The following is a 27,245-nucleotide window of genomic DNA, read 5'->3' on the forward strand; positions in this document are numbered from 1 at the left end:
GGATATTCTCATATAGCCTTTTTTTTTTTTTTTTGGTACTCTTGCTTTGAATGTTCCTATGATCATGCAACACACTAGCTAAAGAACTATTGCAGGGGTCTTCAAGCTTGGCCCTTTTATGACTTGTGGACTTCAACTCCCAGAATTCCTTAGCCAGGCACTCTGGCTGATGAATTCTAGGAGTTGAAGTCCACAAGTTATAAAAGGGCCAAGTTTGAAGACCCCTGAACTATTGGGAGAGAATGTAGCCCTGGTGTAGGGGGATTTTTTTTTATGAAAAGGAGAAATCATTGTACTTGAATCATCAGTTCAAGTAAACATAACTTCTAATACCCTTCCCATATGAAATCTTAAGGAATGTCTTCCTTTTTATCTCCCTCACTCCCCCCTTTTACCTTAATGCTTCCACCTGACTTACTTGATAAGAGGAAGAAACACTTAACAGAATTTTCAATCAGCTGAAAGAAGTACTTCTGAATATGCTCAGATTCCACCCATTCTACATCCTTAGAGAGCACCTATTTTATAATCTCAGCATATTTATAGGTGAGTAACATAGAAAATTGTTTTAACACTTTTCCTATTATCTGCTCATTTACTGTTATCTTTGGCCACAGGCTCTGGAATCCAACCATACTTATCTAATAAAGCACCTAATAAGAAAAGGAGAGAGATTGCAGGAACCAGGGAAGCTACCAATATACCATCTTTCCCTGAAAATAAGACCTATCCCGAAAATAAGCCCAAGCTTGATTTTTATGCCTGCACCTAATGTAAACCCCACCCCCAAAATAAACCCTAGTTAAGATCCGGCCCACTCCAACCCACCATCTGGTTGAATGAGGTGGCTCAAAGTGCACAGATAAAAATCAATCTAGGATGGGGTGGGGGGGTAGAGTTGCCCCATGCGCCCTGCACCTGCTTACTTGAGGAGTCCCAGAGCCAGGCCTTCCATGCCCTGATACCTGCCTGACCTCACATGGCTGCTGCCAGCCCACTTCTTCTATGGCCGCTTGGTGCTGCTCGCACGCATTGCCCATGGCCTCCATTTCTTTAGCAGAGGCTTTCAGGAAAGGCCAGAACAGAGCTCCAGGATGATGTGCGCATCACCCCCCAGCAAGATTTATTACAAATAGGCTATATTTATATGCAACAACTTCCAAATAAGAACTCTAAATATAAATAAATTTGCCATCATGCCACTTACACTTCGTTTTGCATTGATGGCAACCTGCTATAAAAAGGGAAGGGGGGTAACACTGAGAAAGGGATGGCAGGAATCAGAGGGGCTAATGAGAGATCCAAGGACATAAGTGCGAGAATGGAATGTAAACATCCACCAAAGAGATGCCAAACCTTGGGACTGTTACAAACATCTCATTTGAATACTATTGGACACTGACCAGATGACCAAGGGGGGGAGGACCTGGAAGGATCTGGGAGAGAGGAAAATCACAAGGTTTACCTGGGGATAGTCAGAGCTGGCTTTGCTTATGCTGTAACCACTTGGCTTTAGTAAAAGTATACTTTTCTCTACTAATAGAGTCAAGGGTCTTTCATTCCTAAATGCCCAAGCTGGGACAGGGCTGACAGCAATATGACACTCCCTTCTTTTTTATATAGAAAGGAGAACCTCCTTATTTATTTGAGAAGAGCACTATTTAGTACCAGAAAAGTATTTTGGAACTGGTTTCCAACCTTACTGCCACTGTCTAAAACAGCGCCGATACCTTAGGCTTAAAGAGCAGAAGAATTAAAAATAGCAGTGATCTAGGAAGAAGAATGCATGAAGAGCCAAGGCAATAAAACGTTTTAGGATTAGAAAAAGATATGTTGGAAAAAAGAGGCAAACTTCAACTTCAATAAGGTGCTTTGCTCCATTCAGGCAAAATAGTGAACCTTCTTGAAATCAAGGCCCTCTCTGTATTGGCTCAAATGGCATTTATACATTCTTGATAGCCATCCTTATAAAGATGTCAATGGCCCTTAACTAGGATAAATTTTGAAGGTTTCATAAAAGAGACACAAACTGCTGGGTGAATGATATGGAGAAAAACAAACATAATTACATAGACAATTTCTTGCATTTGCTCATTCCAGTTGAAAATGGACTGCTGGTAGACAGAGGAAAACAATTTTTTTTTTTTTAAATTTATAAGCCGCCCCACTCCCGGAGGACTCTGGGCGGCTAACAATAAAAACACATAAAATATAACAAAACAAACAGTACAAGAACAGTCATCCAGGGGTCAGATTTTATAAACCCCAGGCCTGCCAGAAAAGCCAGGTTTTAAGCAGCTTACGGAAAACCAACAGGGTGCGAGCGGTTCCAAGAGGTGAAATAATAAAATAATGCCAAGACTATATTCTTAATTTACCCATTGTTGTTCCTTGGGAATGGCCAATGTAATATAAAGAGTTTTGTTTTGTTTTCTGTAGGATGAAGTTTATTGTTGCTGGTATATCATAAATTGCTGTTTCATGAAAACTGTAACACAAAAATATATATAAAACACCTCTGTAAGTTATTTGCCTATGTTACTATTCTTGGACATTAGGTTGAAGCACCCGATCAAAACCTACTGAGCAAGGTCTCAGCAATACCTCAGACTAACACAGAGATGCTCTAGTTTTTCCTGTTTTTTTAAAAAAATAATAATTGAAAATAGATTTGTTCACAAAAATGGTAGGGGTGATGGCTATAGTGAGCCATTTTAAAAATTGGAAATTTTAGGGATGTATATTTGGACCCTTGTTAAAGGCCCTTAACAGAAATATTTGTGTTGTTTGTTATGTTTTGTTTTGTTATGCTATGTTATGTTACATGTTGTATTGTGTAGTGTTGCATTATGTTGTGTTTTGTTGTATTGTATTATCATCAATCAAATTTGTAAAACTTCCCATCTCACCAAGAGTGGTTCTGGATGTTGTATAACAATCAAGTAAACAGAAGATATAAAAATATAAAAATCCATATTAAAATACATATTATAAAAACAAATATACAAACTCTGGGCAGAGAGAGCATAAGAATGGCCACTTCAAGAAAGGAGGCCTCAAAGCATGTCTTTTGTTCCCTGGGAGCCGAAGCCTGGTAACATAACCAGGTATTGAGGAACTTGCAAAATGACAAAATGGATGGAATGAATCTAATTTTGAGGGAAAGCATATTCCATAAAGTGGGTGCCATGGCAGAGAAGACAAGTCTCTTGGTCTCTATTTGGTGTTACTACAGCCAGTGGTGGGATTCAAATATGTGAACAACCAGTTCTCTGTGTGGATGCCACTTTCGGAAGTCCATTCTGGGCCTGGGCAACAAAAAATTAGCTACTGGTTCTGCTGAAGTGGTGACATGCCTACAGCATGTCTATTCTGCCTGATCTAATCAGGCAGGATGATATAATTGGGGAGAGATAGTCCCAGAGATAACACAGTCCGGTGCCATGAGAGGCTTTGAAGAACAAAACCAGCACTTGAATTGGAAGCAAATTGGCAATCAATGCATCTTACAGAACAAAGGTGTAACATGCTCTGTTCTAGGAGTGCACATAATGGCTCATGCTGCTGCAATCTGCACTAGCTGAAACTTCTAGATATTCTCCAAGGACGATCCTATGTAGAGCAATGCAATAGTCCAATTTGGAGGTGGTTATGACATGAGTGTAATCAGTCTGCCAATTCAGGAACAGAAGCAATGGGCTCACAAGACAAAGAAGAACTCTTCTATAAATGACTGTCACCTGCTCATCGTGCAGGAGTTGTGAGTCTAGGATGACCCTCAAATTGCCCATTGGATCTGTCTGGGGCAGCGCAACCCCATCCAGCATCAAAGATTGCATAGTCTTGGAACTAGTGGGCCCCAAGATCCAGAACCATTCAGTCTTGTCAGGGTCCATTTGAAGCCTGTTTTTGTCCATCCACATCTTCACAGTCTCCAAACCCTGAGATAAACATTCAGGGCATCATTTAATTTGCCATGGGTAAAGGTAAATAATAAGTTATCATCGACATATTGATGTTTCACCCCATGGTGATGGATGAACTCAACCAATCTCATGTAAATGCTAAAAGGAGAAGAAAAGGCACCAAACCTAAGGGCACCCACCACATAAATTGGGCCAAGGATGAGACCTCTTCTACCCAATCATACCTACTAGAATCAATTGACTGACTAGTGTAGCTTTAAATATATTACCAGAAGGGAACTTATTCACTTCCTGGTACAATCCAATAAGATGAACAGAAGAGCAAAGCACATCTAGGGTGATCACTATATTTCTAGTTTTCCTTTTAGTCCATAAGCTTAAGGTTTCATTAGAATCTGTCAATTACAATTCAAAGATTCACATCATTAGAAGACTTACAAGACTCCTTTTATTAAAATAAATGTTCCTTCCCTGTTCCCACCATCCTACATTGTTCAGTGACACCTTATTTGACTTATGTCTTTTTTGTAGCACATGACTCATTGCAGGAGGTATATTAGAAGATTACTATACTTATGTGATGTCATAAAATAACAGTAGACTTATATATTGTTTCATAGTGCTTTACAGCCCCCTCTAAGCAGTTTACAGAGTCAGCATATTGCCCCCAACAATCTGGATCCTCAGTTTATTGACCTCCGAAGGTCATCTTTTTGGCAAGAAAACCAAAAGGTTTTTAATGAAGAAAATTATAATGGAAATATATTGTGGTTAAAAGAAAATAACATTTTATAACTGAAAACTTGATGCTTCATTAGTGCATATATGTCAAAATTGTTATTGTTATGGTAGCTGTTAACCTATTTTCTATTTTTATATATTTGTACTTTGTGACATTGCTTTCTGGATAAATGTTTATTGTATCCATTTTAAACTTGGTTAAAATAATATGGAAATATTTATTCTTTAATTTACATAAATGTTCAACATTCTTTCCTAACAAATTGGTAGACCTCGACTAAATATTTCCTCTATCAACTCTCTTTGGAATTTACCTGAATTCCCAGAATTCTTGCTGGTCAATTGAAAAGTCTTGGTGTCTTCTAGACCAAGTGGTCCCTCTGTTATTTATCATCCAGACATCATAGCCAGCATTTGCTAGGAAAAATCCCAAGCTGTTCCTAGGAAGATTTGCAATCCAACATCTCCCTTCCGACAGAAAACCATGTACCAATAAAATGATTGGTCTAGGTCAGGGGTAGGCAATCCAAAACACTTGAAGAGCCACTTGGACCCGTTTCCCACCAAAAACAAAACACTGGGAGCCGCAAAACCCTTTTGATATCTAAAATGAAGATAACACAGCACATATCCTTTTTTACCTTTATTATAGGTGTGTGTGTGTGTTTGTGTGTGTGTATGTATGTGTGTGTGTATATATGTGTGTGTGTGTGTGTATATGTATGTATGTGTGTGTGTGTGTGTGTGTATATATATATATATATATATATATATATATATATATATACACATACACATACACATACACACACAGGTAAAAAAAGGATATATGCAGTGTTATCTTCATTTTAGATGTCAAAAGGGTCTCTCTCTGTCTCTCTCCCTCCCTCCCTCTCTATCTGCCCTTGGTCTGCCACTCCTCTTCCCCCACTCTCTTTCTTTCTCTCTCTCTTTCCTCTCTCTCTCTCTCTCTCCCCCCCTCTCTCTCTTTCTCCCCCCCCTCCTATCTGTTGCTCACCTGGCAAGCTTCAAGCTGTTCTCCAACAAGCTCAGGGGTAGTCAACCTCGGCTCTTTTATGACTCATGGACTTCAACTCCCAGAATTCCTGAGTCAGCCTAGCTGGGCTAGCTAGCTCTCTCCTGCCCTTCCTGCTTCCTGCTTCCTGCAGAGACGCAGCAAAGGGAGGAGCTCCGCCCAGTAAGCTTTTCAGCTCCTCAGAGGACACTGTGAGTGCACTCTCTTTTACACATATACACACACACACACACACACACAAACACAGAGAGAGAGAGAGAGAGAGAGAGAGAGAGAGAGAGAGAGAGAGAGAGAGAAAAGCAGGGAAGCGCAATTGCCTCTCTCTGACTCTGTCTCTCTCTGCAAAGGCAGAGGAGGCTGGGAGCCACAGGGGAAGGCTCAAAGAGCCGCATGCGGCTCCGGAGCAGCAGGTTGCTGACCTGTGGTCTAGGTCCTGCAAAAAAACAAACAAACAACAACCAAGAATATATGATTTATTGTATGTTATCTATAAGTACAATGCTCCTCCAGAAACAGTGTATTATTTGAGGAAATATATTCTACCTTGTTTAGACACATTTACTGTGTCACATATTTGCTATTCATTTATCACATTTTTGAACCATCCAACTCCATCACAGAGGGACTCTGAGCAATGTACAAAAATACTAAAATATAAATAACAGTATATAAAAGTTAAAAATTAAAAAAACAAGGGTGATTAAAACACTGTTAAAAATTTATTGAAAGGTGGGGTGGGGGTGGGGCCAGCTGCCAAGAAGAACGGGTGTGTTGGATGATTCTCCGAAGTGTCTACCCTCGTTTCCGACTGCTTGACAGACCCTTTGGGGTCCCTAGTTTCCTGGAGGGGGACTGGGAATAACAAGGCGCCCTGGGGAGCGGTTCCAGATGGCGGTCAGGATAGCAAACTCAGGAGAAGCTTTGGCAAGTTAAGCGGAGGAAAAAAATGGCCAACAATGTGAAGGAATGACAGCTGTCAGCTGGCCGAAGTTTAGTGGTGGAGTAACTGGATGGAGACAAGACAGCTCCAGTTGAAATTTACTTGAGCAGTGATCCTGGACAGAAGGGATTCGGTGTAAGAGCGCCCTGGAGGATTTCGACAGAAATTTGAAGACTTTAATTGCCTACAAGAGAGGAGGAGGGATTTCTCTCGTTCCTGGAAAAGCGGCGAAAAGGAAGGTTTGAGCTTAAAAGGTTTGCCTACACATTTACTAAGTTGGTTGGATTTACAGAGAAGAGAATAGGAGTCTCTTCTTTCTTTCTTTATTCCAAGGAAGGAAGTTTAACTTTGGAAGGCAAGTGTACTTTAAGGCACAGAGCGAATGCATGGAAGAAGAAAGAGGTAGTCATTTTGATATGAACAGGCAGATCATATATTAGAGACAAAGCCACAGTGACACCTACTGGCTAAACTGAGAATTGCCACAAGAGGAAAAAAAAGTAATAACAAGGGAAAGTGACTGTTAAGTGTATCTAATCTTGTCTGCATATGTTAAGTAGATATATTAACAGGAATCTTTGATTCCCAGTGATAATTCTGATATTCTGGAAAATATTGTAACAATTGTAAATAAGTGGGGAGGTTGGTTTGGAGAATTGAAAAAAATGTCTAGTATCCCCAATCTTACAAGGGTTGGAATAGGGAGGAAACAGACATCTCAGACTACATTGCTGGAACCGAACCCTGCCAGGCAAAGATCGCTAGAAGAAATGGCACAAAAAGATAGGGCAAACTCATTTAGAGACTTGCAGCAAATATTGCAATCAATGCAAGAGTTAATGTGCAAGAATCACGAAGATCTAAAAAAAGAAATAGGGGAAGTAAGGAACGATACAAGGGAACTTAAGGATAAAATCAAGTCCATGGATGGGAAACTTGAATCCTTTCACCCAGCAAATTATGAAAAACAAACAAAAACTCTCAGAAATGGAGGAAAGGATGGACAAACAAGAGCTGACAGTAGATGAAATGAACAAAAGGTTAGTTCAAGCTAACAAAAAATTAGAAGCTACAGTTATTTCCCTGGAATTTGAGAAGGCTGCTCACTATTTACGGTTCCAAAATGTAGGAGAGATGAAAGGTGAAGATCTCCCAGTAATAATGTCAGATATACTAGCGGGAGCTCTAGGGTCCAGCAGAGTGAGATAGATGAGACGGCACAATCTTCCCAGAGAGGTACACGTTAGATTTACCAAGAAATCAATCAAAATTCTCTTTAGGTTCAGAGATGACTCATTGGAATACCGAGGTAAACAGCTGATTGTACTTAAACAAGTACCTAAAAGAGTGAGAGACTTGAGAAGGCCCTACCAACACATAACTTTTAAACTGACGAGGAAAAATATCAACTTTAGATGGTTGACCCCAGAACGGATTCTGGTTACATGGCAGGAGAAAAAGTTCTGCTTAGACTCAGTAGATAAAGCAGAGGAATTCTATAGGGAAAACTTCGGCAGCGAGGAAGATGTAGTTGAAAGAGAGGCAAGAGAGGAAGGAGACATACTAGGCAGGCCACTGAATCTAAAGGCAAACGAGTTGAGTTTCGAGAGGATATTGAGAATGGGAAAAATGAAGGGAAACATGAGGAGAATAGACCTAAAGAAATTAAAGAGTCTAGGCCGACAAGATTGTAATAGTAGTAAAGTTGGAAGGGACCTTGGAGGTCATCTAGTCCACCCCCCTGCTCAGGCAGGAAACCCTACACCATTTCGGACAAATGGCTGTCCAGTCTCTTCTTAAAAACTTCCAGTGTTGGAGCATTTACTGCTTCTGGAGGCAGGCTGTTCCACTGATTAATTGTTCTCACTGTCAGGAAGTTTCTCCTTAGTTCTAGGTTGCTTCTCTCCTTGATTAGTTTCCACCCGTTGCTTATTGTCCTGCCTTCAGGTGCTTTGGAAAATAGCTTAATTCCCTCTTCTTTATGGCAGCCCCGGAGATATTGGAATACTGCTATCATGTCCCCCCTTGTCCTTCTCTTCGTTAAACTAGACATACCCAATTCTAGCAACCGTTCCTTATATGTTTTAGCCTCAGTCCCCTAATCATCTTTGTTGCTCTTCTCTGTACTCTTTCTAGAGTCTCAACATCTTTTTTACATCGTGGTGACCAAAACTGGATGCAGTATTCCAAGTGTGGCCTTACCAAGGCATTGAAGAGTGGTATTAATACTTCACGTGATCTTGATTCTATCCCTCTTTTAATGCAGCCTAGCACTGTGTTGGCCTTTTTGGCAGCTGCAGCACACTGCTGGCTCATATTTAAGTGATTGTCTACTAGGACTCCGATGTCCCTCTCACAGTTACTACTATTGAGCATGGTGCCACCTATGCTGTACTTGTGCATTTGGTTTTTCTTGCCTAAATGTATAACCTTGCTTTTTTCACCATTGAATTTCATTTTGTTAGTTAGTGCCCAGTGTTCAAGTCTGTCCAGATCCTTCTGTATCTGAAGCCTGTCTTCTGGAGTGTTGGCTATTCCTGCCAGCTTGGTGTCGTCTGCAAATTTGATGAGTTCCCCATCTAGCCCTTCATCCAAATCGTTGATGAAGATGTTGAAGAGTACTGGGCCCAGAACAGAGCCCTGGGGCACCCCACTACACACTTCCCTCCATATAGATGCAGTTCCATTGAGGACCACTCGCTGAGTACGGCCGGTCAGCCAGCTACGGATCCATCTGGTGGTGATTCTGTATACCCCACATTTTTCTATCTTATCAAGTAGTAGGTTGTGATCTACTTTATCAAATGCTTTACTGAAGTCCAAGTAAATTATGTCCACAGCATTCCTCTGATCCACTAATTTTGTCACTTGGTCAAAGAATGCAATAAGATTTGTCTGGCATGATCTATTTTTGACAAACCCATGTTGGCTTTTAGTAATGACTTTGTTTGCCTCTAGGTGTTCGTTGATTTGTTGTTTGATTATCTTTTCCAGGATCTTCCCAGGTATTGAGGTCAGGCTGATAGGTCTGTAATTTCCTGGATCCATTTTTTTTCCTTTTTTGAGGATGGGAACTACATCAGCTCTTTTCCAGTCCTCTGGTAGTTCCCCTGTGTTCCAGGATCTTTGAAAAATATAGTTCAGTGGTTCCGATATCACATCTGCCAGTTCCTTGAGAACCTTGGGGTGTAATCCATCTGGTCCTGGTGATTTGAACTCATCTAGGCTGGACAGGTGCTCACTAACCATTTTCTTGCCTATCTTAATTTGTGTTTCTATTTTGTTTTTTATGGCACTATTTTTGATAGGTTGATCTGTTTTTTTCCCTTTGTGTAAAGACAGATGCAAAAAATGAGTTAAATAGTTCTGCTTTCTCCCTGTTGCTTGTCACCTTCTTGCCACTTCCACCCACTAATGTTAGTGGAAAGAGGGAAGGATTTACAAACTCAAGAGTCTAGACTGGCAACTTCCGGTTCCAGATCACGGCGCCTCTAGCTGCACGAAGAGACTTGTCTCCTCGTCAGCTAGCTTCCCTCCGCTGGTAGACCTTTATGCAGGTTGAAAGTCACCCTGGAGGGTGCGACTTCTGTCAAGGAGGTTTTGCTCAGCTGTGGATGAGCGGCGGCACCTCCAGCTGTCCGAGCTATCTCTGAGGGCCGACGGAGAAGAAGATCGGCCAGTAAAAGAGGCATTGTCTTACCTGCACGGAGATGGAGAATCCACCAATGGGTTTAGACTGTGTTCCTGCTCAATCAGATCAAGTCAACCAAAGTTGCCACGCCTCTCCTGGGCTAGAGGATCCAAGTCTTGACAAAGGCAAAGCCATGACTGACAGCAAGACATGTTGGCTCATAAATGTAGCTCTAGGCCTAATAACCTACTAGGGTGGGAGTGGATTCTCCATCTCTGTGGTGAGAAAAGGCGTTCAGGTAAGACAACGCCCCTTCTCCAGCACTGGAGATGGAGAATCCACCAATGGGACATACCAAAGCTTATTGTCCCTAAGGGAGGGAATCAGGCCTGCCCAGTGTGGCACTGAGATAGTACCTGTTGCAGAACCCTCTTGCCAAATGATGCCTCCGCCGAGGCGAACTTGTCAATTTTGTAATGCCTAATTAAAGGTGACGGAGAGGACCATGTGGCCGCTCTGAAAACGTCTTCAATGGACGAGTGTCCCAGGCTGCAGAAGTAGCTGTGCTACGGGTGGAATGGGCCATGATGCGCCCTGGAACCGGCACTGAATCCACTCGATACGACTCAGCAATACAAGCCCTAATCCACCTGCCAATCATGGAGGAAGACACTTTCCTGCCCCTGGAAGGAGGATGATAGGAAACAAAAAGGGCCTTGGTAGAGTGGAAGGCAGCTGTCCACGAGATATAATAACAGAGAGCTCTGCGGACATCCAGCAGGTGCCACTGTAGTTCCAGAGCACGTGAGGGATTAGGACAGAAATCTGGTAACACAATTTCCTGAGTTCTGTGAAATAAGGAATTTACCTTTGGAACAAAGGTCGGATCAAGATGAAGGACCACTCGGTCCCGGTGAAAGATACACAAATCATCTCTAGTGGAGAGAGCAGCTGATTTGGAAATCCGCCGCGCGGAGGTGATAGCCATCAAAAATGCTACCTTGTGAGATAAGTATCGCAATTTGCATGTTTTGAGGGGCTCAAAGGGCGTATTGGTAAGAGCTTGCAAAACCCTCGGTAGTTCCCAGGAGGGATATCTATGGACTACAGGGGGCTTAGTGTTGGTAGCACCCTTGATGAATGATCGGATCAAGGAATGGTGACCCAGGGAAGTTGCAGATTCACATGTAAGGATGAAGGAAAGAGCAGCGATCTGTCTGCGAAGAGTGTTTGGAGCCAGACCCCTCTCCAGACCATCCAGGAGGTAATCCAATATGTGAGGAATTGTCAAATCCGGTAATGTCAGGTGGTGCTTTGAGCACCAGGAACAGGAATTTCTCCATGTGGCCTCATAAATACGGTTGGTAGAAGCCCGACGGGAGGCCTGGATTATAGAAATGACTCCTGGCAAGCAGTGCTCCCGAGCTAAAACTGAGTGCTCAAGTGCCATACGGCTAACTGGATCCATTGGGGGTCCGGATGAAGTAGTATCCCCTGACTGAGCAAGACCCTGTCCAGAGGAATCCTCCATGGCTCTGCTAGTGAGAGGTTCACTAAGTCGGCGAACCATGGTCTCCGAGGCCAGTATGGTGCCACTAGGAGAACCTCTGCTCTTTCCCTGAGGATCTTGCATATGACCGTCGGGAGAAGAGGGAAAGGAGGAAAAGCATGGAGCAGACCCTACGGCCATGGACTCCGGAGAGCGTCTGTGTGCTCTGCCCTTGGGCATGGCAAACGGGAGAAGAACCTCAGTACCTGAGTGTTTGTCGAGGAGGCAAAGAGGTCTAGAATCGGAAGTCCAAATCTGTGGGAGATTTCCCTGAAAATCCTCAGGTGCAGGCGCCACTCTGAGTGGTTCACCGTCGCCCTGCTGAGGAGATCCGCCTGCGTGCTTGCCTCCCCTGATATGTGATCTGCCTTGATGGAGGCCAGATTGCACTCTGCCCAAGAACCCAGAAGGAGAGCCTCAGACAGGAGGGCACGGGATTGGGTGCCCCCTTGCTGATTCACATGGGCCTTGGCAGCAATGTTGTCCATGAGGACCAGTACATGATGTTTTGCTACCGAGTTGCGGAAGTGTCGAAGGGCCAGGTGTATAACCCTGAGCTCCAATCAGTTTATATTGTGCCGAAGGTTAGAGTGGGACCAACGGCCTTGGGCTCATTGTGATTGTAGGTGAGCACCCCAACTGAACAGATTGGCATCGGTTATCAGAATAATTCGGTCTGGCTCCTTGAAGGAGGACCCGCTGAGCATGGCCAATGAAAGCCACCACCTGAGGGAGCGCGAAACTCTGAGTGGAATCCGCACTCTCCGAATGGATGATCTGAGATTCCGTCTCTGGAAAGGGAGCAGAAACCACTGAAGTATCCTGGAATGGAGCCTGGCCCAAGGCACAATGGCAATGGCCGATATCATTTTTCCCAGTAATTGGGAGAGACTTGCTAGTGTTGCCATACTGCTCTCGCAGATTTGTAGGACCAACTGTCGTATGCTGTCCCGACATTCTTGGGATAGAAAGACCCGGAAGTCGACCGTGTCTGTGATGGCCCCTAGGTGTAATAGCCTTGTTGTAGGGGACAAGTGATTCTTGGAAAAATTTACCGAAAACCTGTGGGTTTGAAGAAGGTTGATCACCCGTTCTAGATCCGTCAGAGCGGCTTGTCCTGAGGATGACTGAATCAGAATGTCATCCAGGTGATACTGGACTCTGACTGGCACCATCCAGAGGTGAGCTGCTAGCACTGCGAAGACCTGGGTAAAAACCCTCGGGCCGGAGGATAGACCGAAAGGTAACGCCCTGTATTGATAGTTCTGGCCCCTGTAAGCAAACCTTAGAAACCGGTGGTGGCTGAGAGAGATGGGTATGTGAAGATAAACTTCCATGAGGCCTACAGACATCAGGAAGTCTCCTCTTCTTATGCTTCCAAGAATGGACTAGAGCGTTTGCATCTTGAATTTGCGGTAAACAAGATGTCGGTTTAGTCTTTTTAGATCTAGAATTGCTCTCCATTCTCCTGAGGCTTTTGGGACAACAAAGAGGATGGAGTAGAATCCCCGACCTCTCTGATTCAATGGTACCAGTTCTATGGCCCTTATGTTTATGAGGTGCTGAATGGCCTGTTGCATTAACCTTTTCTTTGTGAGATTTCCTGATTGGGGACAAGAGAGGAAGCGATTCGGAGAGTAGGTGAGGAATTCTAGGGAGAGCCCATGGCGAACTGTGTTCAGCACCCATGCATCTGTGGTGGTGGCCTCCCACTGGCTGGCAAAGAGAGAAAGTCTGCTGTCTATGGGAGGGACTGCCGGAGAGTCATCTGAAACGATGGAAAGCCCGACCGCTCCCATGAAAGGGCCGTTTGCCCTGAAATTGTTGTCTGGGCCTAGAACCTGTTCTGTCCGATTGTCTGTCCTGTCTGACAGGAAAAGAGTGGGGTGGATAGGAATAATTGGACCTAGTACCCATACAAAAGGACTGTCTCTGTGAGTATGTGTTGGGTTGTTTGTCCAGACGTTTAATAAGGTGATTGAGAACCTTGTGCTTATCCTTATTCTCCATAAGGTAAGGATTTAAAGTTTCCCCAAAAAGCTTCCCCCCGGTAAAGGGCTGTTGACAGACACCATTTAGACTTGGCGTCTGCATGCCAGTGTTTCAGCCAAAGAATACGGCATCCAGTGACGTTGGAAGCCATGACCCTGGATGAAAAACTGGCCACCTGTAGCGTTGCATCGGAAGCATATTCCGTTGCTGTCACCATCTTGCTCAGATCCTGGTGAGTTCGGATATCCTCCACCGGAATTCTGGCCTGAAGCTGTCTAAGCCAATGGAGAGCAGACCTATTGAAGAAAGAAGCTGAGGTAGCTGCCCTAATAGCCCAAGCTGTAGCTTGGTGTGTCTTGCGAAAAGTGAGCTCCTTTTTTTGGTCCTCCACCTTGAGGGCATCAGAGACGTCCCCAGGAGTGGCAGTGGGATATACAGAGGGGTCCCAAGAGTTCATCCACCTTGGGAACCTCCAGAGCATCTGCCAAGTCCTGGGCAACATTATGAAGTCTTTTTTCACTGCCACTCGGAATGGGAAGGGTACCTGGGGATTCCCACTGTTTCTTGACTGCATTTAGGGGATGCGGTGTTGTGTGGTTACCGGTTAGTGAAGTTTGGATCCACCTCCGAATCCGAACAGCCGTCGATGTCGATGTAGAAGGTTTGGGACCAAGATGGGCCGTGGTAGTGGCCTTTTGGAGCAAGGAGACAAAATGAGACAGATTAAAGAGACCAGTAAAAGATGGCATTTCGGGAGGGTCTTCCTCCTCATCCGACATCGGAACCCCCAAGTCCGCATCATACTCACAATAGGATGAACCCTCAGAGTAAGAAGACTGTGAAGGTGAAGTAGGTTCACCATATACCTCAGTGGTTGGCTGGTGGATAGTTAGGGGAGAAACCGAGGTTGACCTAGGTACATGTGATCTAGCCTGAAGAGCGCGCGCTACCGCCTGTGCAATCAACTCATTTAGGCGGTCCTCCGTGGGAAGAGAAACTGGCTCTGTTGGTCTGAGTCCAGCCACTGTAGGTGTGAAAGTAGCTTCCGGGGCCGACTGTTGGGCCCGTGGAGCCGCAGGCTGGAAGATGGGGTCCCGGTGAGATGAGTCACCTGGCACAGGGGTAGAGACGGTCTTCCCTGTGGACCAGATCCCCAGAGGGGAAGCAGAGGGTCCCAGTGGTAAATCAAATGAAGGAACCTCAGCCTGAGTGGCTTCAGTCCTGGCCTGTCTTTGTGCTTTAGAGAATACCCTCTCTAATGCCTGGTGCCTCCTACTGGCCTGTTTTTCCTCCTTTTTAGATGTTTTGCCTGCAGATCTGGCCTTGGCCTTGGCCGAGATCTTGCCTGCAGCCTCTTGATTGGAAGATTTCTGCCGTTTAGAGGCTGATGACAGCGGTGAAGCTCCCTTCTTGGAAGAGCCAGTCTCCTCCATCCTCATGGATTCTCACAGAAGCACAATAGAGTACTCCTGATATCCAGAGGCAGCTGTTTGTTTACTGTGGATGAGCACAGGAGCATAATAGGGTACTCCTGGAATCCAGAGACAGCTGTTGTTGTTTGTTTGGATAATCACAGGTGCATGATACACCTGGTATCCAGGGACTGCTAATTTGTGGATAACACAGGTGCACAATAGGGTACACCTGGTATCCAGGGACTGCTAAATTTTTGGATAACACAGGTGCACAATAGGGTATACCTGGTATCCAAGGACTGCTAATTTATGGATAACGCAAATGCACGATACGGTACACCTGGTATCCAAGGACTGGTAATTTGTGGATAACAAAGATGCACGATAGGATACACCTGGTATCCAAAGATATTAGAATTGTGGATAAACCCAGGTGCACGAAAAGGTACACCTGGAATCCAAACACCGCTATACAGGGAGAATCAAGGACCTAGTGTGTGTGCACAGTAATGCTATGTATAGATAAGGAGACACCAATTCAATGCCTACAAAATGGTGTAGGTTACCAACTGAAGGACTACTTTGGACAAGGGGATTTAGTGTAGGCCCCCAAAAAACCAGGGCTGGCAAATAGAGTAGGGGAAGAACTATTAGTTCACAAGATGGCAGTCGGTATTCAAAATGGCGGCCATTGTGCAAAGTGAAACTCCCTGAGGCTATTACCAATTGAGAATGGAGCCCAGCATCCACAAAATGGCAGACGCAAGTTTGAACAGCTAATAGGCCACCACGATGTAGTCCCTGAGCGTCCCTACAAGACCCAGAAAACTTTTCTGCCAAAGAAAGCAATCTTTAGCTTCGGCAGCATGATCACAGCCTCCAAAAAGAAAATAGAGCTCGCCTGTGTCTTCCGCCTTGTTCTGCTGCCTTACAGAGCTGCCAGCCAGCTAATTAGCCAAAAAAACCCAGATCGGAGCGGCATGCGCTCAGCTGGCGATGAGGACTGCAGCCGCACCCCCCCCCAGCAATCAATCAGAAAAGAACAAGCCTTCAGACCACCGGAGCTGCAAACGCAGCCTCAGAAACAAAGAAACAGTGGCTGAAAAGGCTGGGAAGCCTCCCTGTTTCACTCTGATTCCAATTGCCGTCCTTGGACCTATGCACCCCAAAACGAACATAAAACAATCTTTAGGGAAGCCTCTCTGACTGATTGAACTTCTACCCCCCCTCCTTTGAATTGTGCGTGAACAAGCCTTGGAGCTGTGGTCACAAACCCCAACAAGGGAAGGTAAGCACACTAAAGTAAACAACTATTAATGTTTCTGAAGGGGTAAGAAAAGGTACTGAACTTAGTATGGAAAACGAAACCGAAAGACAAGAAACTCTAAAAGAGGAGCTGTACTAAGCCTCCCTTTTGAAACTAAGAGGAGAGGGGGGGGATTGGAAATAAACAGCAATCCAAACCCAGTGATGAGCCCAGCACTGAGCAGAAACTGTTTAAAATAAAAAAAGATGGAAAATCTACCAATGGAGGCTATACCTGCCTAAAAGCCAAACTTGCACGTCTGTCCAAGGGCAAGATCAAGTCAAGACTGGGATCCTCTAGCCCAGAAGAGGCGTGGCAACTTTGGCTGACTTGATCTGAATGGGCAGGAACACAGTCTAAACCCATTGGTGGATTCTCCATCTCCAGTGCTGGAGAATGGCCGATCACCCTGCCGCTTCAAACCACAAGTCAAAGAACATCTAAGTTGTAAGAACCACCGGTTGAATCCGGGTGAGACTTTTTTTCTTTTTCCTGCTCCTTTCTTCATTTTATCTTGTTTTTTTTTTTTTTTTTTTGCTTGTAAGAGCCTTGTTGGAATTATTTCCCTGGCTTGAAAAAGCAGCTTCTACGTGTTTGGGAAGAAAGGCATTCTTTCCAAAACAAAAGAATACAATAAAATTTTAAAGACGATATCTTATTTTCATATGCTTTGGGGTATAGAAAAAAATTTTTTTTTTCTAAGAGCTGTACTATCATTCTATGCTGGAAGATTATTTCTTTTTTCACATTATACTTCAAAAGAAAGAAAAAAGGGGAAAATGGTGTCTGGAAAAGTTTTTTTTTTTCAACTTACTGAGAACATCTAGTGGCGAAAATCTAATATTGCAACCTTTGGCTATTCTTTGGAGATGGAATAGATGGACCTTCAAATTACTTTTGAAGAGAAAAGATAAGCTGATGCAGCTGTGAGAGTTGTGGGGGTGGACACTGTTTATCTTTTATTAAATACAGCCTCCACAAGAATAAAAAAGAGACTCTTTTTAATTACTATCAAAATGGAGAAAGCTCATTTACAATTAAATTGCAAATTTATATTGGAAAAGATTTATGAGGCCACTGCAGAAAGAGTTTACTACAGAATTAAGATCCAGAAGTGGTATTTCAAATCTTCAAACTGATCTCCAGACTACATCTGACTATTCTATAAATCAAAACATATTAGAAGAGGAAACAATTGAGATAAATGAGGAAATTATTTTATCTTATAAATATTCCATCTACAGCTTTGAGGACCAGAAGAATCAAAGACTGAGACTGGAAACATTAAAGCAACGACGCTTTAAGGATGAGAGAAATAGATGCCTAATGCAGAGGATGGGATTCCTATTGTTTCAAAGGGCACTACAAGCAACAAAGAGAAATCTATTGGCTGAAAGGGAAGCTTGGTTATGGAAACCTGTCTGGCACAGAAAAAAAGCCAGAATAAGATTGAAAAGAGAAATTTAAAATTGTGTAATGGATTTAAAGGCAATGTTGATTTATGGACAGTTTTAAGGATTAAGATTCAGGTTAGAAGTAAGAAAAAAGGTTGATTATTAGAACAGATGTTTTAATTAGATTAAGAATGTACTTTTTGGAATAACAGGTTTATTTTTATGAAAATTATTATGTATTGGAATGGAAAAAATGCTGGCTTTTTAGAGCTGGATTGTTTTAATAATTGTTTTAAATTACTAGGATGATGTTTCTGTATGATAATATAGATGTGATAAGGCATGATAATCAATTGGATGAAATTTGAATTTTGTTTAATAAATTGAAATGAGTTAAGATTTACACTATTTTGTTATTTTAAAGAGACTGATCGATTGATGGATTATATATGTATAGGGTAGATTAATATTTTATCTTAATTAGGATATGTATTGTGTAGTGGAAGAAGAAATAAATGAGACTAGTGATAAAATGAGGGATATAAGAGATTAAGAATTAGAATATAGCTGAAAGGGATACCTGAATTGATAACTTGATGATTTAAAATTAAATTTGATTATGATAATTGTAAATTTACAAAGCTTTAAAACAGGTTTAGCAGTTATAGAAATTTAAATTAGAAATGGAATATTTTAAACGTATTATGCCAGTTGAGGGAATAGAGAGGGAACATTGAATGTATTGAGTTGACTTATTTATATATGGTTCTACTGTTGAATGTTTGATTACCCAATCACCATGGTGTGTCCTGAGCACCTTTTTCTAAGATTGAAAAAAACAATAAAATGTGTTTCAAAAAAAAAAAAGGAGTCTAGACCGGCAATAGTAACCAGATCCAAACATAGATAAGGAGGGGAAAAGTGATGTTGAATCCATATCTATCAATATTAATGGCCTCAACTCTCCAACAAAAAGGAAAACGTTTTTAAATAAACTTAATAAAATGAACTTAGGTATAATTATGCTACAAAAAGTTCATATAAAAAAACATCAATATTTATTAAACTGCCCTAAATTAGGGAACATGTTTGCGACACTTTTGCAATACAATAAAGGAGGAGTGGTAGCATATATTAAACAAGAAATTTTGGCTAAGCAAATTTATAAGGATGAAAATGGTAGAATCTTAATAGAGGAAGTAATTTTAAATAAAATTAAAATTCTCCTGGTGGAAATTTATGCCCCGAATGAGGGGCAAAAACAATTTTATAAGAAACTTCACAATATTATTAATCAATTGGAATATGATAACATCTGTATATAATGGGAGATTACAACGCAATTGTGGATAAAAACCTAGATTATAATTGTGGAAAGAGTAGAAAAAATACCTGATACATTCCTAAAAATGGCAGATGAGCTCAATATTCAGGATACTTGGAGAGAAAGGAATTTAGGGAAAAAACAGTTTACCTTCTACTCTGGATGTCATCAGTCATGGTCTAGAATTGATATGGTGTGGATGTCAACTGACTTAAATTTAGAAATAGAGGAGATTGTAATCGATACAAACTCCTGGGCTGACCATAATCCGATTAGAATTAGATGGAAAGGGCAAAAAAATATGAGGAGATGGACTCTGAAAAGAGCAATCCTAAAACATAAAGAATTCAAATTGAAATAATAATTGGACCTGTTTTTTAAGACAAATAAAAAGGAAAATACGAATTGCCAAAACTTATGGGATACAGCCAAAGCCTACATGAGAGGCGTTGTAATTTCTTACATGGCCAGGGAACACAAAATCAAAACACAACGACAAAGACACTTAGAAGAAGAACTAAGTAGAGTTGAGGAAAACTTGCAAAAGGAACCACAAAGACACGATTTGAAACAACAGATAAATTTAATTAAGCATAAGATGAATATTATTGGGAAGGAAGAATTAGGACAGCAGATAAAACGTACTAAACAAAATTTCTTCGAAAATGCCAATAAACCAGGGAGATGGCTGGCTTATAAAATTAAAAAACACAACAACAAGCAGAGGATTACTAAATTTTATAATGCAGAAGGTGATATGGTGTACCAGAATGAAGGAAAGAAATTAGTGGCATATGAGTTCTACAAGAATCTATACAAAGATGATGAATGGAGAAATAATTATGATATTGTACAGTATTTATAATCAGCTGATCTACAGAAGGTGCCAGAAGAATTTAAAATTCTGCTGAACAAAGAGATAACACCTATAGAACTCTTGGAGGCAATCAAGAAACAAAAAAATAATAAAGCACCTGGGCCAGATGGTATATCTGTAGAAATGTATAAAATCACACAAGAATCTTTAAGCCCAGTGCTGTTGGATCTATTCAATGAGGTTCTAACAAATGCTAAAATACCAGCCTCATGGGAAGAAGCTCTCCTAAGGAAAATTCAGACCTGGTGCATTTCAAGAACTATAGACCCATTTCTTTATTAAATTCAGATTATAAGATTTTCATGGCTATAATGGCGCAAAGACTTGAAAGATTTTTAGCGGATTTTATACATTCTGATCAAAATGGTTTTTTATCTAAAAGATACATAAGAAATAATGTCAGGATTGTTTTGGACATATTGGAGTATTATGATGTGCATAACGAAAAGCAAATGGGTTTAATTTTTCTTGACGCACAAAAAGCATTCAACAATGTGAAATGGGATTTTTTGTTCAACCAATTATTGTATATGGATTTTGGGGAAAGTTTTAAAATATGTTTAAAACAGTTTATTCTAAAAGGCAGCAAAAGTAATAATTAATGGAGAAATGACTGACAGCTTTCAAATTCAAAAAGGCATGAGGCAAGGTTTTCCGTTATCACCACTGTTGTTTATATTATCTCTTGAGGTATTAATCAGAGTAATTCGGCAAAATGAACAGATTAAAGGTCTAGAGATCAAGAAATAAACATTTAAAAGGCAAGCCTTTGCAGACGATTTAGTTTTTATAATTGAAGAACCATTACAATCAGGGATAAGATTGATGGAAATACTGAGTAAATATGGGAAAATAACTGGCCTGAAGATAAACAAAGAAAAAACTAAAATGCTCATCAAAAATATGACTAAAATACAGAAAAATGAATTGGTTGACAAAATAGGTATTCAAATAACGAACAAAATAAGATATCTAGGGATACAACTAACTGCTAGATGCATTACATTCAAAAGAGATAACTATGATAAGTTAATTGAACAGATTAAGAAGGATTTAGATATTTGTACCAACCTGCAGCTCTCCCTTATGGGTAGAATTGCGGTAATTAAAATGAATGTGTTACCGAAAATTTTATTTTTGTTCCAATGTATACCCATAAAATTGGATAAGAAATTTTTTCAAAACCTTAACAAAATTATACTCAAATTCATCTGGCGAGGAAAAAGAGCAAGGATTAAATTAAAATTACTGCAGGATTCAAAGGAAAGGGGGGGATTTGGCCTCCCTGATCTGGAAAAATATTATCAAGCCATAGTATTATTATGGGTAAGGGATTGGATATTACTAAAGAACAGGAGATTATTATGTCTGGAAGGTCATGACTTACAAATAGGATGGCACGCTATGTTATGGGATCATAAATATAAGACACACAAATATTTCCGAAGGCATTATATCAGACAAGCTCTAATTGATGTATGGGTTAAAATCTGGCAACCAAATTATATTCAAGTCCCTGGCTGAATCTCATTGTTAGAAATGCATGTACATTCAAAGTTTATCCAATTGGGAAAGATTATAACATATAAAAATGTTCTAGATGAGAGAGGGGAATTGAAACCCAGGAAAATTCTTCAAGACGAAGGGATAGAATTAGAATGGTGGGCATACCTTCAATTACAGGCGAGATATTGGAAAGATAAAAAAGAGTTAGGCATAAAATTAGAACTGATAGGGCTGGATAAAATATTATTAGGTACGGAGAATAAAATGATTTAAAAAACTATATCATTATTTGTTAGACCAGGCAATGTATGAGGAACAGGTAAAAGAGACCATGTTAAAGTGGAGTAGGGATTTTGATCTCAACTTCGATCTGCACATCTGGCAAGAACTATGGGCAAGAAACAGGAAGCTCACTCTGGCCACCTCCTACAAAGAAAATCTCTACAAAATGCTCTATAGATGGCATCTCCCACCTATAAGATTAGCTAGAATGGGTTCAAATGCTTCTTCCAAATGTTAGAAATGTAAATTGGCAACTGGGACATACTATCATATGTGGTGGGAGTGCCCATGAGCCCATGATTTTTGGAATAAGGTTAAAAAATGGCTGGAAGAAATTTTAATGCTAGTGGTAAAGTTAAAACCAGAACTCTTTTTATTAGGCAGAACCACACAGAAATATGACACAGGGGTACTCTATTTGATGTTACACATTCTCACAGCTGCTAGATTGGTATACGCTCAAAACTGGAGGAATAAAGGAATTCCAACAGAAGAAGAGATTTTATATAAAATTTTATCTTGTGCTAAAATGGATAGGCTCACAATGGAAATGAAGGCTAAGACAGAATCAGACTACTTTGAAATCTGGGACAAATTTTATTACTGGTATGAATTAAGGAGAACTGCTTGGGCTTCAAGCTAGTGTTAAGACAGAAATACATATAACTGTATATATAATTGTATTGTATAGAAGAATAAGTTTATTTAGAGATTAAGAATGATGTATTAAGAGGAACAAATTGTTAGGAATATTTATTCTGGAATGTCACGTTATGTCCATTTTTGTTTTAACTGTATTATAAATAAAAAACTTTATAAAAAATTAATTGAAAGGTGAAGGGAGGGCTTTCAAAGAGCTAACCAGCCCCACAGTTGTGTGCTCCTGTAGGCTCCACAGACAAGGCCACAGAGCCATGTTTTCATTCCTTTCTGGATGTCCAGGAGAATGGAGGCCTATCTCCTCTCTGGGGGGAGAATATTCTACAGGATGGGGGCTACAGCAAATTGTACCCCTTCAGTCACAATTCTTTAACTGATGGGATCTGGAACATATCTTCCCTGCGTGACTGGTCAGGATGAGTCAATGTAATCAGTCAAAGATGGTTCCAGAGGTTACCTGGCCCCATGCTGATCAGCACCAGTTCACATGGCAAGGGTGCTATATTCACCATTCTTTGGATGCCCAAGATGGCCACCTGGCCACATTTTGTACCAGTTGCAGTTTCCAGATACTTTTCAAGCATAGAGTGTTTGTAATAGTCCAAATGGTACATGATCAAGGCATAAGTGCCCGATAATTACACATTTACACATACATTAGAATTGTGCAGAAACTTGGCAAAATTTAACCTAGGACAATGTGGCATTTGTCAAGCAAACTCTAAATCAAATCTTATTTTCCCAGGTTTATAGGCCATCTGCAATGGCAGCCACAGGAACCCAGGAAAAGATGCAGCTGCTCTAAGGCATTCTGAAAAGATGCTATGTGCATAGCTCCACACACAACCCATCACAATTTGCTCTTCGAATCCTGACATCTACAGAAACTTAATTATGGTACTAATCTACCACCGATATTTCTTTCACAATATTTGTAAACTGACCAACTGAAAAAACTACAATAAAACTGCATAACATTTGGCTAGATTAAAAATATAAGAACTTAAGAGGATTGATAGCACTATAAAGTACTTGTGTAATTGCCTAAATCACTGCAGCATCCAACCTGTGTTCAAAGGCAACCCACTGTAAACAGCACAGTATTCAATTTGTCAGGTAAACATTGACACAATGGTCCATGTAGTGGTGTAACTGCTCTGCTAGGAGAGCATTTACTCAGCCAAGGCTCATGACTGCTTTTTCTACCAATGTGAAGTAGGACCAGGAAGATGCTCAAATCACAGACCTACTGTTCAGGATGAATCCACAAAGACCAACTGCCAGGATCAAAGTTAATGGGTAGCCATAAAGTAGCAATTCTAATTGTCAGTAGAATTTACCCTGAGCTTGTTTTGCCCCATCTAGTCTCCTGCAGCCTCCAGATACCAATTCAAATCTTCACTAACTCCAACTTTGGGATAATAATGTACAACTGTACATCATCAGTAATGTGAAACACCTCAGCCCAAACTGACAGGCAAACTCCTAGTTTCAAAAAAGAGATTAAACCAGTGGTAGGATTCAACTGGTTTGCACCAGTTTGGTAGAACTGGTAGCCAATTTTTTGGTGCCCAGGCCCAGAACGGACTTCCAGAAGCAGCATCCACACAGACAACCGGTTGTTCACATATTTGAATCCCACCACTGGATTAAACAATATAGGAGAGAAATCAAATCTTGCAATATTCCAAACTGGAAGAAACAAGGGCTTGACTGCTCTCCCCTCCTCTCCAACTGGAACTACTCACCCAAGTAGGAGTATTTATTTATGATCATCAAATAATGCTTACTACCCCCAGCCCTTGACACTAGTTTAGGAAGATACCATGTTTGATTGTATTAAATGCTACCACAGAGTCTAAAAGGGCCAGGAGAAATGCATTACTCCTATCTCTATTAAAATGAACCACACAGTGTTTGTCCCATGATCAAGATTGAAAGTAATGAAGATAATTCACTTCCCCTATGATCCTTTGCAATGGAATCACTTTCTTAACAACCTTTCCTAAAATTATGACCAGACTAAGGTTGGAGTTTAAGTGAAAGTTCTCAAGTAGAGCTAGATTAAGGAATGGCCCCTTAAAAAGGCTCTTTCAAGGCATGTGGCACTGAACTCTCCCTCAGAGAAATCTTAATTACCTCCTGAAGCCAGCCACCAATGGAACCAGCAGGAGCAAGAAATGGCATGGACCCAGCCATTTCTCTGTAGTGAGAGGCTTTCACTACAGAGAAACCCATTGTTTCTTTGGTTCCACAAGTTCAAAGGAATCCCAAACTGAACCACCCATCATAATACACCACTAATAACTGCAGTTTTTGTAGAAAGATAACATAATATATAACCCAAGCATCTATGGCTTGAAAAAAAAAAAAAAAAAAAACCAGCAGCAGCTCTTTTCCAGTCAAAACTGAAAACCAGAGCAGTTTTATATTTCTCTCCCCATAAGGCAAAGTGAGATTTTCACGACCCTTTAAATAATTATTTATACAGTATGCAAGTAATTCTGGTGCGGAAGTATCATATTACAGGCTTACCTGCATTCTGTGGACAGTATTTTCCATGAGGAATTACTGTTTAACTGAAGGTAATAGCCATCATCAGTCAGAACTTCATACTTTTCACTGGGATATCCCCAGTATTGGATGATTTCAGGCTGTAAATGAAATAATTCTCGTTCAACATCTAAGCTGTTGGGATAAGGTCTGTTTATATTATCTGTTTAGCAGTTTCTAATTCATATACTTTTGTGGCTTCATCTTCAGATTTAGTGAATTAGCAGTTCTGGAAAAATTAATCCTGATGGAATATGCAAAATTAATTATACTGAAGACTTTTTAAGGTCAAAGATAGGTAGCTATGATTTCTAGCTACATCTTAAGACTTCTTAAGGTGTAGTTAGAAATCATAGCTATCCACTATTGATGGAGTTTTGGCACAGATGCTCTACCTGGAGAAGAAAACTTCAATCTCAGTTAAACTGCTTGGATGCTCCCTACATAAAGTAGTCTTTGGAGATAACTGGGACCTCAATTTGTACACAATGCAAAAGCAAGAACATTGGCAGGGCAGCCTGACCAATGTAGAATTACTCTTATATCAAAATCACTACATTGGTTGACACTAGGTTCCTGGGCCCAGTTCAAAGTGCTGATCATTAGCTTTATACCCCTAAAAGGGGCAGTCCAAAGATACTGTGGCTACACCTTGCCAGAACTGAATCTGCTCCTCTGATTCATTTGGATTGAAACTTCCCTCCCCACATGAGACTATGCTATGTATAACCTTGGCATATTTAAATATTTACATTTAGACTTGTTGCCTTGGAGCTCAGTGAAAGTTGAGTTCAATTTTTCAAGGTTGCCATTAAAACAAAGCCATTTTTTTTTTGGTTTAAAAAAAAAACTGGCTGTTGTGGTAAAAACTTTGTTCCTCTGGAAGAGGAGGAGGAGGAGGAGGAGGAGGAGGAGGAGGAGGAGGAGGAGGAGGAGGAGGAGGAGTCAATCTACTTGTTTCATGTCAGCTACTTACAATTGTCATGAATCCTTCAGGATTCAAATGATTTCTGAAAGATTCTTCTGAATTGGTATTCTTCTGAATTAAGTATGCCAGTAACAGAAAGAGCCACATCCCACCTGTGGGAAAAGTGTTTTAAAGTTATAATTTTACTGTCAGAAAATCTTCAGGAATCTTTTTAAATAGATATTAGAATACATTAACCAAAATCATGGATGTATTGTCATAGTAACTTAAACAATTTGACAGCATTGATTATTTGGCATTTCCTAGATTTTTGCTTTTTATGCCAGCTATCTAGTATCTTGTACGTAGAGAACCAGAAAGCTTTTTCTCTTACCACTCTGATAAGTTCAATTGTTTGCCTTCAATATTGCTGAAAAGGAGATACAAAAACATAGAACAGGGGTCTTCAAGCTTGGCTGAGGAATTCTGGGAGTTGAAGTCCACAAGTCATAAAAGGGCCAAATTTGAAGAACCCTGACATAGAGTAACAGTTCAGGACTTTGCATGTCCCTACCAGCTGATAGACATTGAGAAGGTCTCACTTGTGTTATTATGTTGCCTTTTCTATTTAAGCTGATTTTCAGATCTAATAGATTACTTGCTGCAAAATGGATTCATACTTCAAATAGATGAGAAGAGCCCAATATGAGAAAGCATGCTGAAACCTTAGAAAGTTAGCTAAATTCTGCACTTTTGTTATTGCTATATGGAGATGTAATAATTTAGGGTCCTCACAATCCAAATTCACACAGAGCCCCATTACTACCACAAAAACACATACACAGAAACATGTACAATCCTTCCCTACTGTGGAAAAGCCAATCTATTCAGCATTTACTGTATTTCTGAATTTTTAATCTCTTTTACTCCTCCTATGTTTTATATCAGGCATGCGTATATTCATTTTGAATATAATTAAAAGATGCTTGCTCCTGGGGTGGAAAGCTATGGCTAATCTAGACAGCATACTAAAAAGCAGAGACATCACCCTGCCAACAAAAGTGTGTATAGTCAAGGCCATGGTTTTCCCAGTTGCAATGTATGGCTGTCAAAGTTGGACCATAAGAAAGGCTGAGCGCAAAAGAATTGAGGCCTCTGAACTATGGTGCTGGAGAAGACTCCTGCGAGTTCCCTGGACTGCAAGGC

The 27,245-nt window shown here is 40.9% G+C and overlaps 1 pseudogene; it reads right to left on the minus strand.

Moving 5' to 3' along the window:
* The window catches only part of LOC120304842, a 49,576-nt pseudogene extending 22,717 nt beyond the window's left edge, over nucleotides 1-26,859 (minus strand).
* Nucleotides 26,860-27,245: the final 386 nt, after the last annotated feature.

The sequence above is a fragment of the Crotalus tigris genome, unplaced genomic scaffold (assembly GCF_016545835.1).
Source record: "Crotalus tigris isolate CLP2741 ecotype Arizona unplaced genomic scaffold, ASM1654583v1 scf7180000017663.5292952, whole genome shotgun sequence".
Classification (NCBI taxonomy): Eukaryota; Metazoa; Chordata; class Lepidosauria; order Squamata; family Viperidae; genus Crotalus; species Crotalus tigris.